At 41.8% G+C, this 19,458-nt stretch overlaps 1 protein-coding gene across 4 annotated transcripts in view; it reads left to right on the top strand.

Moving 5' to 3' along the window:
* Nucleotides 1-11,567: 11,567 nt before the first annotated feature.
* CNOT2 (CCR4-NOT transcription complex subunit 2) overlaps nucleotides 11,568-19,458 on the top strand; it is a 107,967-nt gene continuing 100,076 nt past the window's right edge. The window contains exon 1 of one of the 4 annotated variants that reach the window (XM_089674109.1): nucleotides 11,568-11,694. The gene's annotated coding sequence lies outside the window, so the exon portion shown is untranslated. Of the gene's footprint in view, nucleotides 11,695-11,952; nucleotides 12,164-19,458 lie in introns of those variants that run through there. The other 3 variants (XM_089674110.1, XM_089674111.1, XM_089674112.1) reach the window with 3 other exon arrangements.

Here is a 19,458-nt window from a genome sequence, read left to right as displayed (position 1 = left end):
CATAGCAAAATAGCTCATGATTCTCAACAGTTTACTGAATAAAATCCAAAGACCATAAGTCCACAGAAAGACACAACTATTTGTGGTCAGCTGGTACAAGACAACATTCTACATAAATAGTAATAAATACTAGTAATAGTATTAGTAATGTTGGCAATACTAGCAACAGTACTAAAAAACTTTTCTAGCCCTAATGTAAAGAACCTATAAATTCAAGCGTGACAAGTCCCGTGAAGACTGTGATTGAGCTCTGCAGTCACTTTTGTAGCAGTTGTTCTTCTATTCCGGGTCACAATCATGCGCATGTTCTTCTGTCTCTTTCGGTCAGTTGACCATGTCGACCGTGCTTATGCTCATCAGATGACATTTTCCTGGAAATTGTATATGTTGTCATAATCTTTGATAATGTACCTCATGACGTGGCAAAAAAAATGTCAACTTCACTCACAGAGTCACCAGCTAAGTAGGCACCAGCAAGAGACAGTGACAGGTTTGGCTTGAGCCCATTCATGGATGGGCAGCAATAGAAACTGAATGGGGCACACTAAAATCAGATGCTTGATCACCACAATACAATACAAATCACTATTCACGTGGATTAGATACCTCATCATTTTCCGGATATCTGGCAATGGCATTACACCAAGCAGTCAGGGCTGGAGCATAGATAGGCATCTGGGTTCAGAATCTTGACACTTAGAGATCAGCTTTGTACAGGGGCGGACTGACCATTTGGAAACTCGGGCACTGCCCGAGGGCCCAGGGTCAGTGGGGGGCCCCATGAGATGCCCCTGGTACCTTTTTCATAGGCTTTTTTGAGCTTGGCCAAGGACACAGGGGCCCCATGATCCCCTATTGCCCGGGGGGCCCATGAGTTGTCAGTCTGCCCCTGGCTTTGTAGCATCACAAACACTTAGGAGACATTGGTTCAATTCACAAAGCTGACACATCAGAATGAAAGGCAGGGGAATGCACAATAGCGACCCCTGCCTATGGGACCTAGAACTAACACAAAGAGGCAGTTAAATTTTAATTTAATATGATTGATTACTTACCTGTAAGGTTTTTATTCAAATCTTCTAGAGACTTCCGTGGTGGTCAGATGACTTGAAGAACCTTAACCGTCGTCAGATCAGTGGCAGCAGCTAAAGAAGAAGCATTCCTTCCTTTGTCGCAGTCCTTTATCATGTGGCCTTTTGCTGAAAGGGACAGTTCATTTTATTTGCTTAGAATTCTGGTTTACGCTTTAATGCCTGAACTACTGCTATGTGAACATGTATTTCATTTGTTGGTGCAGTCATAATAACAGTTATAGTAATGCAAATATTGTCATAAATAAATTATTATTGGTGAATTGTATTTATTATACCAATAATAAAGGGCAGCGGCCATTCAATCCACAATATCTGTCTGATTGTATTTATTTATTAAAGAATTAGTATTTGTGTTTGGTCTCTGGTCCCATAAAGATCCTTATTTATAAAAGAAAGTGACAGTTGTTTTCGTCTGAGACCAATAAGATTTGAAAATCACAACATGCTTAAAGGAAATTGAGCACCAAAGGCAGGTCTGATATTGACATTAAAAATTTCCTATGAGGCTTCAGGTACATGACCACATTGAGGAATCAAAATAACAACTCAAATAAATTGTTGGACTCTTGCAAATGCAAATCTACTGTATGTGAGGTTTGTACCAGGTTTTTAGCTTTTATTTTATAGTAGTAAAAGTTTATTTAACATTTTCTATACAGAGCAAAGCATACAGATATTTTTAGGATTTTAACAGTGGTTCTATGACTCTTGATAAACACCATATAGAATCTAGCCCTTCAGCAGTCAGCACATTTGATAAAAACAAAAGGGAGATTGTTGGATAACTGGCCCCTGTGACAAGAGTTTAGGATCATAAGTTGTGTTAAAAGCAGGAAAGTAGACATTTGGGCAAGTAGGGGATCAATGCTACAACCCAAATCCTAGTCCTCAATAGTCTCCTAAAAAATAAGATGATGAGTGGTACAAGTGAAATGTCACCACTTTCAACTGCATCCAATACTATCCATTTCCTTTAACCTGGAGAATGGATACCTGTGATAAAAGAGAAGTTTTCAATTGAGGCACACAGATCTGCATCTGGTTTGATCCCCAGTGAACTACTGCATGCTCTTGAATGCCCCCAGAAGCAAGGAACATTCGCTGTTATCCAGATGTGGCCTTGAGAGATAATCTGCCTGCACATTCTAGGGCTCTGAAACATACACTGCTAACAGATTCTGCAGGTCGGATTGTACCCATTCCATCAGATCTGATGCAATTGAACACTATAAGCTTTTTCTTATTGTGGAAGTGGCATGAATTGTTTGACACAGATCTTCTGACCACCATGAAATCCCATCTGACGATATGCATTCTCCATAAAACCCACATGATCATTGAAATCATGGGTACTATCACGACACCTTCTCAAAAGTGTAAGAAATAATTGCATTCCACGTTTGTGATGCTCCTGTATCAATTAACAGGCACTGACAATATAGAAATCACACCAGCAACCATTTAAAATAGTGAAAAATTGACTCAAACTTTCTGTTGTGTGTCTCTGTGCGCCACATAGAGCATGGAGAAAAGAAAGAGCAGCAAAGAATTGTCTGAGGATTTGAGAACAAAAATTGTGGAAAAGCATGGTCAATCTCAGGGTTACAAGTTTCATCTCCAGAGATCTTAATGTTCCTGTGTCCACTGTGCACAACATTGTCAAGAAGTTTACAGCCTATGGCACTGTAAACTAATCGCCCTGGACGTGGATGAAAGAGAAAAACTGGTCAAAGATTGCAGTGAAGAATTGTTCGAATGATGACAAAGAACGTCGATCAACTTCCAGACAAATTCAAGCTGACCTTCAGGCACAGGGTAGAACTGTGTCAGCTAGCACAATACGTTGCCATCTGAATGAAAAGGGACGCTATTTTAGGAGACCCAGGAAGACCCCACTGCTGACACAGAAACATAAAAAACCAGATTGGAGTTTGCCAAAACTAACCTGAGAAAGCCAAAATCCTTTTGGGAGAATGTTCTGTGGACAGATGAAACAAAATTACAGCTTTTTGGTAAAGCCCATCATTCTGCTGGTTTCAGAAAAAAGCAATGAGGCCTTTAAAGAAAATAAAACAGTCCCTACAGTAAAACATGGTGGAGGTTCACTGATGTTTTGGGATTGCTTTGCTGCATCAGGCACTGGATGTCTTGACCATGTGCATGGCATTATGAAATCTGAAGACTACCAAAGAAGTCTGGGGTGCAATGTAGGGTCCAGTGTCTGAAAGTTGGGTTTCCGTCAGAGATCATGGGTCTTACAGCAGGACAATGACCCAAAGCACACATCAGAAAGCACCCAGAAATGGTTTCAAAGTGCTGGAGAGTACTGAACTGGCCAGGAATGAGTCCAGATCTCAATCCCATAGAGCACCTGAGGAGAGATCTCAAAATAGCAGTTGGGAAAAGAAACCCTTCCAAGAGGTGTAAGAAACTCATTGATGGTTACAGGAAGAAATTGATTTCAGTTATTTTTCCAAGGGGTGTGTTACCAAATATTAAACTGAGGGTGCCAATACATTTTTCCAGTCCATTTTTGGGGTTTTATGTGGAATGTGTCAGATCTGGCTTTTTGTTTCTTCACTTTTTTGTGTCATACAAATACAAACAAAAGAAATAAAAACATGAGAGTGGCTAAACATTTGTCATTGCAACAATTTTCTTGGCAAAGTGGTGCATTATCTGACAGAAATGCAGGGGTGCCAATGTTTTTGGCCATGACTGTGAGAGTCTTGAGCCAATGGGATATGATAAGATGTCTTTCTTAGATGAATAGCATGTCATTCAAGTAATGTAACCGGACACTTTTTTTTTAATCTCAGATAGGCCAGTACTGTCAACAGTGGCTACTTCTTAGTTCATCCTGAGTGACTTTTCAGCTGACAAACCTGAATACTGGCCCTTTGAAAAGTCCTGAGTGATAAAACGTGCATCAGGAAGGAGAGGTTCTCTGTGGAATACAGAACGCATGGATGATTTGAACATCTTGGTCAGGAGAGATGCGTGAGAGATGCTTAATGGCTTTGTGTGCACAGCAGCAGAGCATTCTGGCATTGTTATTAGACACGTGCAAAATACAAAAAATCATTTTGTTTGGTTTGGTTTCGATTAGTTATTTGACTAATTTTGTTTTGTTCTGTTAGCTAAATTTGTTTCATTCATTTTTTAGAATTCGTTTAATTTCCTTGAATTTGACTGAGTTCGAAATTTTGAACGAATTTGAAAATAATTTGAATGAATTTGAAAATAATTCCAACGGATTTGAAAATAATTCTAATGTATTCGAAAATAATTCTAACGGACTCGATAATAATTCTAACGTTACAATCCATAATCCACAATCCATATGTGTTTTTGATGGTACATGGGCTATATGAAGAGTTGCATGACCATACTGGAAATTTCTATTTCAGCAAAATTTTCACAGTGCCTTTGTTGATCACTACTCACGTCACCATAGCGCAGCTCACAATATTTTGTAAAGTATTTTAGTCTTTTCTAATCTATTCTATTCTTTTCTATTATTTTATAGTCTATTACAATGTATTCTGTTCGAATTCAAATTAATTCTATTCAAAATTCGAAGTTCGGAAGGCAATTTTATTCTTTCTATTTTATTCTATCTATTGTTTTTCTATACTATTCTATTCTTTGACTCTCTATTCTATTCTAATTGATTCTATTCTATTCCTTTATTTTCTGTTCTATTTTGCTCTGTTTTACTCTTATTTTCTATTCTATTCTTTGATGTTCTAGTCTAATCTTTTCTAATTGATTCTATTCTTTTCTATTCTTTGATTTTCTATTCTATTCTAATTGATTTTATTGTTTTCTATTCTATTCTATTATTATTCTATACTTATATATTCTATTCTTTGATTCTCTATTCTATTCTAATTGATTCTATTCCTTTATTTTCTGTTCTATATTGCTCTGTTTTACTCTTATTTTCTATTCTATTCTTTGATGTTCTATTCTAATCTTTTCTATTCTATTCTAATTGATTCTATTCTTTTCTATTCTATCCTTTGATTTTCTATTCTAATCTTTTTTATTCTAATTGATTTTATTCTTTTCTATTCTATTCTTTGATTTTCTAGTCTAATCTTTTTCTATTCTTTTCTATTCCTTTATTTTCTATTATATTTTGTTCTGTTTTACTCTATTATTTTCTACTGTATTCTGTTCTATTCTTTTATTTTCTATTCTGTTCTTTGTTTACCCCCCCCTCTATTCTTTTCTATTCTATTCTTTTATTTTCTATTTTATTCTAATTGATTCTATTCTTTTCTATTCTTTGATTTTCTATTCTATTCTTATTGATTTTATTATTTTCTATTCTATTATTATTATATACTATTATATTCTATTCTTTGATTCTCTATTCTATTCTAATTGATTCTATTCCTTTATTTTCTGTTCTATTTTGCTCTGTTTTATTCTTATTTTCTATTCTATTCTTTGATGTTCTATTCTAATCTTTTCTATTCTATTCTAATTGATTCTATTATTTTCTATTCTATCCTTTGATTTTCTATTCTAATCTTTTCTATTCTAATTGATTTTATTCTTTTCTATTCTATTCTTTGATTTTCTAGTCTAATCTTTTTCTATTCTTTTCTAATGGATTTTATTATTTTCTATTCATTTATTTTCTATTATATTTTGTTCTGTTTTACTCTATTATTTTCTACTGTATTCTGTTCTATTCTATTCTTTTATTTTCTATTATGTTCTTTGTTTACCCCCCCGATTCTTTTCTATTCTATTCTTTTATTTTCTATTTTATTCTAATTGATTCTATTCTTTTCTATTCTTTGATTTTCTATTCTATTCTAATTGATTTTATTATTTTCTATTCTATTTTAATATTATTCTATACTATTATATTCTCTTCTTTGATTCTCTATTCTATTCTAATTGATTCTATTCCTTTATTTTCTGTTCTATTTTGCTCTGTTTTACTCTTATTTTCTATTCTATTCTTTGATGTTCTATTCTAATCTTTTCTATTCTATGCTAATTGATTCTATTCTTTTCTATTCTATCCTTTGATTTTCTATTCTAATCTTTTCTATTCTATTCTAATTGATTTTATTCTTTTCTATTCTATTCTTTGATTTTCTAGTCTAATCTTTTTCTATTCTTTTCTAATGGATTCTATTCTTTTCTATTCCTTTATTTTCTATTATATTTTGTTCTGTTTTACTCTATTATTTTCTACTGTATTCTGTTCTATTCTTTTATTTTCTATTCTGTTCTTTGTTTACCCCCTCTATTCTTTTCTATTCTATTCTTTTATTTTCTATTTTATTCTATTATTTTTCCATTTATTTTATGTTCTATTTTATTCTTTTCTTGTTTTCAAATTCAAATTGTTTTTTTTTAATTTGTTTACAAATGTGTTTTCGTATTCAAATCCATTCGTATTTCGGCCAAAATTTGTTTCATTATTACAGGTTTGTTTAAATTTGTTACTATTATAGTTCACAATTCTGATATATCCGAATCTCTAAATAATGGAAAATTTGTCCAAATTTCGATTCGGAAGGAAACTGCATATGTCTAATTTTTAGACTAGTAACTGGAGTGATTCTGGGCACCATCAAATGTGAGTGCAATATACCTGTTTTCAAATTTTTTTTATAATTTTAATGGTGGCACACTATGTGGAGTTTTTAATTGCTTTTATATTGCCTGAACAGATGTCAAGATCAGTAGAAATTTGAACCTGTGACGCTAAGGATTTAACAAGCTAAGGGTTTGTTCACATGTGCAGCCAGGGGACAGCAAAACCAGGCAGTTGAGCCCACCTGAATACAGATACAGGCGCTCAGGGCTGTACACACACTGTATCTGGGGTAAAAATCAAATAGCATGTCACATTTTGCAGGCATTGCTGTTGCCAAACAAAACCCATGTTAGTCTTTTGGGCAGTGCTGCAACAGTCCTGCAATTGTGGCATGAAGGTGCACCATTTACAGGGTAAAAATAGGCAGTGCGGAGGCATCATATCTTCTCCTCACTGCCTGTCAAACGCCTTTGAAAAACTATTCACTGTAAATCACTTTTCAGAGGGACAGCTAGAGCTGCTGAATTTGAGCCTCATGTGAATATGCCCTAAACGCTTTTCGACCTGAAAACTTGGTAGCAGGGGCGGATTGACCACTCATGGGGCCCCCGGGCAATAGGGGATTATGGGGCCCCTGTGTCCTTGCCCAAACTCAAAAAAGCCTATGAAAAAGGTACCAGGGGCATCTCATGGGGCCCCCTACTGACCCCGGGCCCTCGGGCAGTGCCCGAGTTTCCAAATGGTCAGTCCGCCCCTGCTTGGTAGAGTCGTTGACCTGTGGTGAGTGTAGCTGTGTGGAATACAGCAATGCTGTTTGGAGTGATTCACAGAGGAGCTTCTGAAGATAAATTGACACAAAAGAGCTACAAAGAAGATACATTGATGTACATCTTTTGAACAGAATTATTTGATTTGATTTCACTGCGGAAACTGTTTTTTGGTCACAGCACAATGTTTTTGGACTTTATTACTCTATTACTTTGTTACTCTACTGTACCTTTTCTCAATGGAATGGTTTTACGTATGTTATTTGAGAATGCAGAGTTTAGTAAGTGTGCTTGAATTTTATTTTGATGTTTTTATTGTGTTTTTTACACTTAGGGGTCATTCCCACATGCAGCAGCTCTTTCAGCCCCATCTGAAAAGCGACTCGTAGTGCATTGCTTTTCAAAGGGGGATTGACAAGTGGAATCTCTGCCTGTTTTAACCATAAAAAAACACTAAAACCACCCCACTGCAACTGTGTGCAACTTTAATGGCTTGTGTTTGGCGGCAGTACTGCCCACCAGAAGCAACAGGGGGTTTAATTTAATAATCACCAAGGCTTTGGCATGTTTATGCATCTTTATTTAGGTGGGTGGTCAGGGGGTGGTTAAACCTTTAAGCTGCCATGCTAGTCTTGGGGAAGGGGGAATGGAGGGTACTGATCTGGGTCTGAAAAGAAGCTTTAAGGGGGAAATGATCTGAGGTCTGAAGGGGAGTTCCAGTGTGGTTGATCTGGGGTCTAAATGGGCGTTTAAAGGGGGGTAATCTGGGGTATGAACAGAAGTTAATTTGAGGTCTCGCTGGGGCTTATTATAGCATCCACTGACATCATTGTTGGAGTTATTATTGCATTCACTCACACCAATTCTGGGGTTTATTATTGCATCCACTGACATCAATGCTGAAAGTAATTATTGCTTCCACTGCCATCAATGCTGAAGGTTATTATTGCATCCACTGACACCAATGCTGGGATTTATTATTGCACCCACTGACAACAATGCTGTGATTTAATATTGAGTCCACTGACATCAAGGCTGGGCTTATTATTGTGTCCACTGGCACTGATGCTGGGGCTTAATACTGTGTCCACTGACACCAATGCTGGGGTTTATTATTGTGTCCACTGACACCGATGCTGGGGGTTATTAATGCGTGCACTAAAATCAATGTTGGGGCTTATTATAGCGTCCACTGACATTATCGTTGGGGTTATTCTATTCACTCACACCAATTCTGGGGCTTATTATTGCATCCAGTGACATCAATGCGGGGGGCCTATTACTGTGTCTACTGGGGGTTTCTATCGCACTTACTGAGATCAATACTGAGGTTCTTTTACTCCAATATCTTCAGTGTGTATTGCAATACCGTGCAAAAAAATGCAGTAAGACCAAAATTTTGGGGTGTTGAGATGCAAGAGTGCTGCTATTGTGAGGCCCCTGGTAGTGTCACAGCCTGCATGGAGGCCCTCTATAATGTTTAGGTTGATGATCACCACTGACTTAGTGTGTTTATAAGGCTCTCAGAGATATTCTAATTGGTCGGTGCCAGCACAGAGAATCACTGTGATCTGTCCCGGAAGCCCTTCAGAAAGGAGAAAAATGGGGATTTCAAATCTCTGGACTGCTACACCGGTTGCGTAGGCACTGACCTCTTCACCCACAGAGGTAAGTACAGCAGCGGCGTGGTGAGGGTGTTAACCCTTTAAAGAGCAACTTCACTCCTCTGGTACATTTGTTCCCCTCTTGCTGGGTTTTCCTCAAAAAACACTTACATGCCCAACAACTCCAGCGTTGTTTGGTGCAATCCGTGCCGCCATCTTCTACTCTTACATCATCAAAGGCCAGCTATCTCTTCCTGGTTCATGCAGTCACGCCCCCTTGTAACACGCTGCGGTGCAAGTGATGTGTGGAAAAGATTGCCTGGCGCATGCTCAGGGCAGTGGAGATTGCTCCCAAGCCTCCTGTAATGTGTGACATGAGTAAAGATGAACTTAAAGTATTACTAAAAACAAAGGTTTTTCAATTAGTTTTGAACAGAGTGGAAAGGAATTCGAACCCCTCAGGTTTGTATTGCTGTCTGTGCCCCCTTTAACCACTTCCCGTCCGGCCCATGTACATAAACAGCAGGACGGGAGCAGTGCAGGAGTGGGTTGCTGTTCATAGACGGTGCCCGCATTTTGAGGCTGTGCGCGCTCCCAGGGAGTGCGTGGCACCGCAATCCAGTGCTCGCTGTGTCTGGAGAACACCGATCACTGTACGGGACCTCTGTGTGAGGTCCCAGTTATGTGATCACCGATTCGCCAGTCAGTGATCACATGAATAGTAGTAAGCAAGATGTCAATTCTGACATCATTGCTTACTACATGTGAAATCTGTGAATGATCACAGAGATCACATGGTACAGGGATATTCACAACAGCCTTGTACCTTGTGACAAGCTGTGACCAATCACAGCTCACACAGTATTTCTCAATGGCTGCAAGAATGCAGCCAGAGAGAAGGAAAAATGATTGCTTTTACAGCCTTTATGGGTGTAAAAGCAATCAGTGTAATAAAAAAAATCTTCATCACCCCCCACAAGTAGTACAGTGTCACTATAGTGACTGTACTGCTAGGGTGACAGTATGTTAAAAATAAATAAATAATAATATAAAAAAAAAGATAAAAATGTAAAAAAAAATTTAGAAAAATTATAATTTTTGGTTATAAACTAATTTTTCTTATTTTTTGTTTTTTACTAAAAAGATAACTGAATAAATTTTGGCCACAATTTATGAAGAAAGATTATTTATTTGCAAACTTTTATAAGAAAAACACTTTTTTTCAAAATTTTTTGACTTTTTTATTTATATAGCAAAAAAAATGAATAAATAAATATCCCAGTAGTGAATAAATACCACCAAAATAAAGTTTATCTGTCTAAAAAAAATGCTAACAAATTCATATGGGTACAGTGTTGCATGACCGCCCAATTGTCATTCAAAATGTGATAGCACTGAAAGCTGAAAATTGGCCTGGACAGGAAGGGGAAGAAAGTGTCCGGACTTGAAGTGGTTAACAAGGGTCATCCTCTCTGTCCTGTTTACCATTATAATTGCAAGTGAAAGAAAATCCCAAATTTTGGGTTGTCCCCAGAAAAGTAATAGAGGGAAAATCTGCCAATGAGGACACTAGTTCTGGGGACAAGAATGGATTCCCTCACTTTACAGGGATTTCCTCTCACTTCCTGTTTTGGCTATGGGACAGGAAGTGAAAGGAAATCTCCCCAATGGGACACAGATGGCAAAAGAAAACCTGACAGTGGCTATAACCTTCCCTTACTCTACCCAAAATGAAAAAAAAATGTTTTGTTAATAGTCATCTAATAGTTCTACTTTAGGTTGGCCATAGATGACTTGTTTCTTTCACTCGCAGGCTGATTGAAAAAAATTAATGGATTCCTCCATCTATATGAGTGAGGGGGATGGAGGAATCCTTCCCACTGAGGCATTGTATTGTGACAGCGGGACTCCTCTGCTGTCAGAATACAGTGATCAGCATCTGTCGCCAATTGAGAAAACTTTTCCAACATTCCCATTCAACAAAAGTTGATCTAACGATCAACTTCTGTCAAACAGGGATGGCCATAGATGGATCGACATTTGTCCGGTCACTGCTGAAGCTGCCAAATTTTGATCCATATGGCCAGCTTTAGGTTCAGCCCAAACTCAGAAGCAGGCTTGTCACGCCCATCAAATCAACACCCAATCAGCCACGGCCAGGGCATTCCTGACCCCACAGCAGCACACAACATAGGGGAGGGGTAACTTGTGACATCAACGATCTAATATGGCTGCGGACGATTGGGCACCTCATTTGGTGGGCGTGGCAGCATGCTTCTGGGTTTGGACTGAACCGAACCTGTGCTCACTCCTAAACTTCAGTATCTCAGACGGCTTCAGGCAGACGAGAAATCGGCAAGCATGAGGCCAGGTCCTAACAGAAAGGTATTTTAAAATTTAAAAACCGCAAAAAAAAAAGTAAGCTGCCAGTTGTGTAACAAGGAGGGGAGAGAAGGGAAGTGATGGAAAGGCAGTGAAGAGGGTGAAGGAAGGTCCACTATACACTCACATTGGAATGGATGTGGTGGAAGTGGTTGCTAACCAATGGGGGAAAGCATTTGCCCTTGCACAGGCTGCTTCCTGCACTGCAGATTACTCAGGAAGCTAGGGATGAAAATGGAAGCAGAGCCTGCCTGGCACCAATTCTAAGTTTTCCCAAGGTATGGCAAGGTGTTATTGGTGAAGCAGTTCTGGGTGAAGTGTTGTGTGAGGTAGCAGAATGACAAGGTATGTATCGGCGGCAGTGTGAGGGAAGGGAAGCAGCTGCTTGTACATGACATCTTATCACAGACACCGAACTGACTTTCCTCCCTCCGGCCTGGGATGTGAATAAAGCCGCCAAAACAGCCGCAGCAACTTCCTCTCCCCCCCCCTTTCTTTCTTCTCCTCCCCCCGGCGCGCTCACACACACACAGGGGAGGGGGAATCCCCGAGCACCGGAGAGGAGGCGCCGTGCCCGGACTAACAGGCCTCTAGGCCCCCTGGCCGCTTCCTGGTTACCAGCTGCCGTTGTCAGGGAGGGAGAGCGGGGGTCACGGCGGAGGGTCAAAGGGGAAAGGTCACCCACCCAGCATCCTCCGGGTTGGAAACACAGCCATCTTGCTTCTGCGAGACCAGAAAATTCATGCGGTGAGTGTTTTTATTGGGGTGACCCGTCCCCCGGAATCCCGGTCCCCGGCCGTCCTGACCCTTTTCTCTGCAGGAAAAGGCCGGCGGTGCCGAGAACGGAGGCCGGGCGGCCGGGGGAAGAGGAGGGCCCGGGCGGCCGCCGACACCGCTTTTGTCTGCTCTGTAGCCGGGGATGGAGAGGAGAAGGGGCTGGAGGAGGAGAGGAGAGCGGCGGGGAGGTGCAGGGAGGACGCTGGTCTGAGGTGTGAGGAAACGGAGGGCGCCTGCAGGCCAGGGCGCAGGCTTGGTGCAGGCCTTGTAGTGACAGGCCACGACCAGACACCGGCCTTTCCTGGGAGGAGGATCAGGTGCAGCAGCAGGGGGGTTCTGGGCTGCCCCAGCTGTCACCCCCCCAGTGTGCAGGCTGACAGGCCCTGTTCAGGCACCCTCGGGGGCCGTTCAGGGCTGCCGTTTGTGTTCACATAAACCAATCTGCAGGCCAGCTCAGGGACCACACTGCTGCAGGATGGAGTGATGGAAGGAAATGGCCTGCAGGGCTGTCAGGGGTCCTTCGATGGTGGCCCTCTAGGTAGCATCCCCTACATATGATGATCACAGGGCCTGTATGGATGGACGGTGGTGTGTAGTGTCAGGGCCCTAAACTGTCATCTCTGTCATATGGTATTGTCTGATCACACAGGAATCTCCCATAAGTTCCTATGTTGTCTGATCGCACAGGGATCTTCCATGAGTTCATATGTTGTCTGATCGCACAGGGATCTTCCATGAGTTCACATGTTGTCTGATCGCACAGGGATCTTCCATGAGTTCACATGTTGTCTGATCGCACAGGGATCTTCCATGAGTTCCTATGTTGTCTGATCACACAGGAATCTCTCATAAGTTCCTATGCTGTCTGATCACACAGGGATCTTCCATGAGTTCATATGTTGTCTGATCGCACAGGGATCTTCCATGAGTTCATATGTTGTCTGATCGCACAGGGATCTTCCATGAGTTCATATGTTGTCTGATCGCACAGGGATCTTCCATGAGTTCATATGTTGTCTGATCGCACAGGGATCTTCCATGAGTTCATATGTTGTCTGATCGCACAGGGATCTTCCATGAGTTCATATGTTGTCTGATCGCACAGGGATCTTCCATGAGTTCATATGTTGTCTGATCGCACAGGGATCTTCCATGAGTTCATATGTTGTCTGATCGCACAGGGATCTTCCATGAGTTCATATGTTGTCTGATCGCACAGGGATCTTCCATGAGTTCATATGTTGTCTGATCGCACAGGGATCTTCCATGAGTTCATATGTTGTCTGATCGCACAGGGATCTTCCATGAGTTCATATGTTGTCTGATCGCACAGGGATCTTCCATGAGTTCATATGTTGTCTGATCGCACAGGGATCTTCCATGAGTTCATATGTTGTCTGATCGCACAGGGATCTTCCATGAGTTCATATGTTGTCTGATCGCACAGGGATCTTCCATGAGTTCATATGTTGTCTGATCGCACAGGGATCTTCCATGAGTTCATATGTTGTCTGATCGCACAGGGATCTTCCATGAGTTCATATGTTGTCTGATCGCACAGGGATCTTCCATGAGTTCATATGTTGTCTGATCGCACAGGGATCTTCCGTGAGTTCACATGTTGTCTGATCGCACAGGGATCTTCCGTGAGTTCATATGTTGTCTGATCGCACAGGGATCGTCTGTGAGATCATATTGTATTGTCTGATAGCACAGGAATCGTCTGTGAGATCATACCGTATTGTCTGATCGCACGGGGGGTCCTCTGTGAGATCATACCGTATTGTCTGATCGCACGGGGGGTCCTCTGTGAGATCATACCGTATTGTCTGATCGCACGGGGGTCCTCTGTGACTTCATACCGCATTGTCTGATCGCACGGGGGTCCTCTGTGAGATCATATCGTATTGTCTGATCGCACGGGGGTCCTCTGTGACTTCATACCGCATTGTCTGATCGCACGGGGGTCCTCTGTGACTTCATACCGCATTGTCTGATCGCACGGGGGTCCTCTGTGAGATCATACCGTATTGTCTGATCGCACGGGGGTCCTCTGTGACTTCATACCGCATTGTCTGATCGCACGGGGGTCCTCTGTGACTTCATACCGCATTGTCTGATCGCACGGGGGTCCTCTGTGAGATCATATCGTATTGTCTGATCGCACGGGGGTCCTCTGTGAGATCATACCGCATTGTCTGATCGCACGGGGCTCCTCTGTGAGTTCATACCGCATTGTCTGATCGCACGGGGCTCCTCTGTGAGATCATATCGTATTGTCTGATCGCACGGGGGTCCTCTGTGACTTCATACCGCATTGTCTGATCGCACGGGGGTCCTCTGTGACTTCATACCGCATTGTCTGATCGCACGGGGGTCCTCTGTGACTTCATACCGCATTGTCTGATCGCACGGGGGTCCTCTGTGACTTCATACCGCATTGTCTGATCGCACGGGGGTCCTCTGTGAGTTCATACCGTATTGTCTGATCGCACGGGGGTCCTCTGTGAGATCATACCGTATTGTCTGATCGCACGGGGTTCCTCTGTGAGATCATACCGTATTGTCTGATCGCACGGGGTTCCTCTGTGAGATCATACCGTATTGTCTGATCGCACGGGGTTCCTCTGTGACTTCATACCGTATTGTCTGATCGCACGGGGTTCCTCTGTGACTTCATACCGTATTGTTTGATCGCACGGGGCTCCTCCTGTGAGTTTATATCATACTGTCCGATCGCATGGGGGTCCTCTGTGAGATCGTTCCGTATTGTTTGATCGCACGGGGCTCCTCCTGTGAGTTCAAGTTGTAAAGCTCTGCCCAATCTGTTAATGCAATATAAATTCTGTATAATATTAATACGCTAACTTACATTTCTTTGCTAAAACACTGTATATTAAAGTGGCTAAAGGCTGAAGGTTTTTTTTACCTTCATGCATTCTATGCAAGAAGGTTAAAAAAAAAAACACTTCTTGTGTACAGCCCCCCTTATACTTATCTGAGCCCGATCTCGATCAACGTTGTGCACGGGAGCCTTGGCTCTGCCAGGTTGCTCTCTCCTCACTGGCTGAGACATAGCAATGGCAGCCATTGGCTCCCACTGCTGTCAGTCACAGCCAGTTAGGGGGAGGGGGGCCTATAGATACAGAGCGGGGGTCAGAAACGAGCATGCAGCTTACTCTGGGGACACTCAGCAGGAGCAAGGAGCCAGGAGATTTGGCAGGGGACTCAAGAAGAGGAGGATTGGGACTGCTGTGTGCAAAACCATTGCACAGAGCAGGTAAGTATGACATGTTTGTTATTAAAATAAATAACAGAACCTTTTATATTACTTTAAACCATTACATCCCTGCCCCCTCCTTCTTTTTTTTTTACCTTAATGCATATTCTGCATTAAGGTACAAAAGCTTCCCATGTCTAATCTACCCACCCCCATCCCTAAACACTTACCTGCTTCAGTTCTTCACTGGCTGCAGCACCGCTTCTCCACTTTCTGGTCTCACAGGAGACACTAGGGTTGCATTCACACCAATGATTAGTGCCAGTGCAAATTGTATTGTTAAGAATCTTCTGATTCCTGCTGTGGCTCTCTGCAGATAAGTGCAGCTGCCAGCACCGCTCACTACTGGTCACGGCGGTTTCAACTAATTATGGCTCTCTGCACAGCCAGCGATTATGTGCGGTGATCACTGCTGGATACACACTAAGTGCGGCTGCCAGCGACCTGTTATTGTAGTGAATGGGACTGGCAGCCAGCAGCAATCTTTGGCTGTGCAGACAACCACGAATACCTGCAGCCCCCCGGTGTCCTGTCATAGTCAACAGGGTCAGTGGCTGCACCTAGCCGCTGAGAGCTGAAGCAGAAATCCGATTCCTGCTGCTACAACTTGCACTGGCCTTAATCGCCATTGTGAATGCTGCTGTAAGTCAAACGCTTTTGACTAGGGAGTGGGGACATGGATTAACAATGCTGTGTGTCTATAGATGCACACAGCCCAGCTCAGAAGCATCATGTATGAGTGGCATCTGGCTTGCTAAGGAGGCCCTTGGAGGTAGAGGAATTGACTGCATCGGTCACGGACCACTAAAGCGGCGGTAAGGGACCTCTCTGTTCAATGTCATTTCACAGAGCAGGTAACTAGAACTTTTTAATTTTATTTTATTTTAAAGGATAAGTTCACCTTTTCGTAACATGTTACACCCATATTTAGGGTGTAACATGTTACGATCTGACTGACCCCTGATCCCTGCTTTGACAGCTAGCGGGGGATCTTCTCTCGCATCTACTGATCGCTGGTGCAATGCTTTGCAGGCTCCTGCAGACAAAAATAATAAATGCACATTTTTTTTTTACCTGCAAAAAATGTATATTATTTTTTACTAATAGGTGAACTTACCTGTTTAGTTCATCTTTCAGCAACGGTGGGTTCCCTGATGGAGACAACAGTTGCTCATGCCTGAGTAATGTGTTTAAAATGACCACTCGTGGCCTCCATCAGATGCTTGTGAGACAGGAGGACAGTTGGGAGACTGGGACAGAGAATTGTCAATCTAAAATGGGACTATGAAGGCAGGATCACCAGGTTATTTTAGTAAATGCGCCAGATTAAAATGACTGTTGAAATGGAATGTATAAAGAGGAACATCACTCCTCTGTCTCTTCTTGTGTTTATATTTTTTCAGTCTCTACTCCCTTTTTCTCCTCAATGAACATACTCCTCTGCCCAGCGAATCCAGCTCAGATCTGGTGTAATCTTCCACTTGCCAGGGCCCACGGCCTACATCTCCTCTTCTTGTGTCATTGGGAGCTGGCTGTCTCCTCTGGGTTCTTGCAGCCCCCTCCCAATGATGCTGTGCCAGGTCTTCCCTCCTTTAGTCATTGTGTGGAGGCTCCTGGAATATGTGATATGGATATCCCGGTAGGCATTAGCAGCTGGGTACATTTCACTCTCACCTTGGAGAGGATGGAGGCAGACAGCAGGCTGAACTGTAAAGATAATATGAAAAAAAAGTTGGCTTTTTGACATTGTGGAAGGGGGAGGATTCCAATGGGACAAAATATTTATTACAAGGGTCCACTTTAAAGCAGTATTAAATGTCAAAACCAAAATGTAATATTGCAGCTTACCCGTCTTTAAATGTGGTGGCTGTGGTCATTTATTTATTTTTCCTATATTTTCATCTGTTGATCCAGCCAGCACCACACTACTTGTTTTAGGATGTCTCCACTCTGGATGGAGGAGCAATGGAGATACCTTTTAGATACCAGCTTTATTAACCTGTGGCAAGGGTAGTGCTAGATGCACAAGCAGATGTAGATGGACTTGAGTAACAAATTGAAGACTATCTCCAACTAACACTTTATAAGCAGTTATAGCTTTTGGGATAAAGGAAAAGAAAATGGACCATTGTCAGCACCCTTTGTCAGTGTTATGGTTTGTCTCAACCTTCTGACTGCTACATCTGCAGGATAGCTTGGTCTGGTAAAGGAAGTTGGAAAATAACAGATGGAGGAAACCAGGTGATATAAAGCCTAAAATAAAAACCTAAAGCTGAAATAAAGTCCCTGCTTTTGAAAACTGTGAGTAAACAAGCTGTATTGCAGAAGAGACATGCAGTAAAAGAAACCTACCTGCCTGCTAGCAGTCTTTTTGCAAGCACAGCTCAATCTACATTTCAGCACAGCGCTTGTGTGCCAGGATAACAGCACTCCTGCGCATGCACAGGACTGACAGTATTCCGATCTGGCCAGTGAGAATGGCCACAGCCAGGTACCTGGAAGAAGCCAGGTACAAGATTCATGTGACACATCTTAACATCGAAGGGTTGTAAATATCAGAATTTAGCTCTGCTTTAATGCAGCCACAACCATTAACCATTGGTAAACTGCAGTGTATTACGTTTTTGTGCTAGTAATACTGCTTTAAGCTCATGATATTTTGGTGATTGGTTATACATACACTTTGAGCACACATTTGTTAAAATAAAAAACATTGTCTTCTAAAAGTATCATTGCATCTCTTGCGTACATGACATCTGTTGTTTTTTTTTCTATACTCATTCCCTACTTTAGATACAAGAGGTGAATGCTTCTTTCCACAGTATCCTATGGGCTAGGAAATCCTTTTTACTCCTCTGATTTAGGCATTTGTAACCGACCATACTATATTATATCTGCATTTAGTTGGTGTTGCATTCATCATTTTATAAATGATCCTGCTGTCATTGTCATATTGGATTGTTTCATTTACCCTTTATTCTGGTGTAACTTGTGTCCCCAGAATATATGCTGTTATTTTTGTATCACTTATTTGAGCTGATGGTTTTAATTTTCATCCAGGTTTGAGATGTGTGGTCAAAGGTTTGTTGCTTATTAATACAATTTTTGTCGTCGTCCCCCCCCCCCCCCCCCTTTTTTTTTTTTTTTTTTTTTTTTTTTTTTTTTTTTTTTTTTTAACCTTTTTGCTCTTATAAATGTGCTATTTCCCAAGTCATCTTCCAGGACAGCCCATGAGACAGAGCTCCTCCCCACAGAACAGGCAACTTGTTACCCCACAGAGAATAAAAGGTGGTCCTCCAGGCCCCAGCCTCAGTTATTAGTGTTTCCTCTGGATGGGGCTAACATGTTTCCTTGAACCGTTTTGGAAAAGTTCTGCCTAGGGTTGGCTGGAAGCTCTGTGGGGGAAAAACTTATGCAAGAAATCCTTGTCTTCTTTCCCTACAGCAATTCCCTCTATAGTTGTAACAGGGAGTGTGCTACTATAGTCTTAGCCTTTCCAGGGACTGGGGAGGGCCACACCAGGGATTTGACATCGCTCCTCCAGTTTTGACCTAAAGATTACACAGAATAAAGTTGTTTTGGGTAGGTTGGACGACCCTCCATAGGCAGTGATGCATGGCACCAACATCTGGAAGGAACAACAGAATGGGGGTTGTTTAATTCTTCTTATTCATAAGCCACCAGTTTTTAAATCTGTTTTTTTCTTCATACAGAAGTGGAAAGTGGAAGTTCAGTCAACATCTAACTAAGGCTAAACCTACTCCCACCCCCCCGATGTTGGTACAGCGATTTCTCTGCTATGCTATTGTGTTGTGACGGGGACTGCCCCTCTGCCAGAACTCGGCGGTCAGCGCTCTCAACCATTGGCTGAGAGTGCTGATCGGCAGACCTTTTTTTGGTCATACCACTTCAACAAAAGCCAGACTGGCTGCCATACGCACGGGTTGAATGTCAGGCAGTTTCTTTTGAATAGAGCGATACTGCC

Source organism: Staurois parvus, unplaced genomic scaffold (assembly GCF_062004578.1).
Source record: "Staurois parvus isolate SC_StPar_1 unplaced genomic scaffold, SC_StPar_1.0 ptg000147l, whole genome shotgun sequence".
Taxonomy (NCBI): domain Eukaryota; kingdom Metazoa; phylum Chordata; class Amphibia; order Anura; family Ranidae; genus Staurois; species Staurois parvus.
This window is presented reverse-complemented; position numbering and strand designations above follow the sequence as displayed.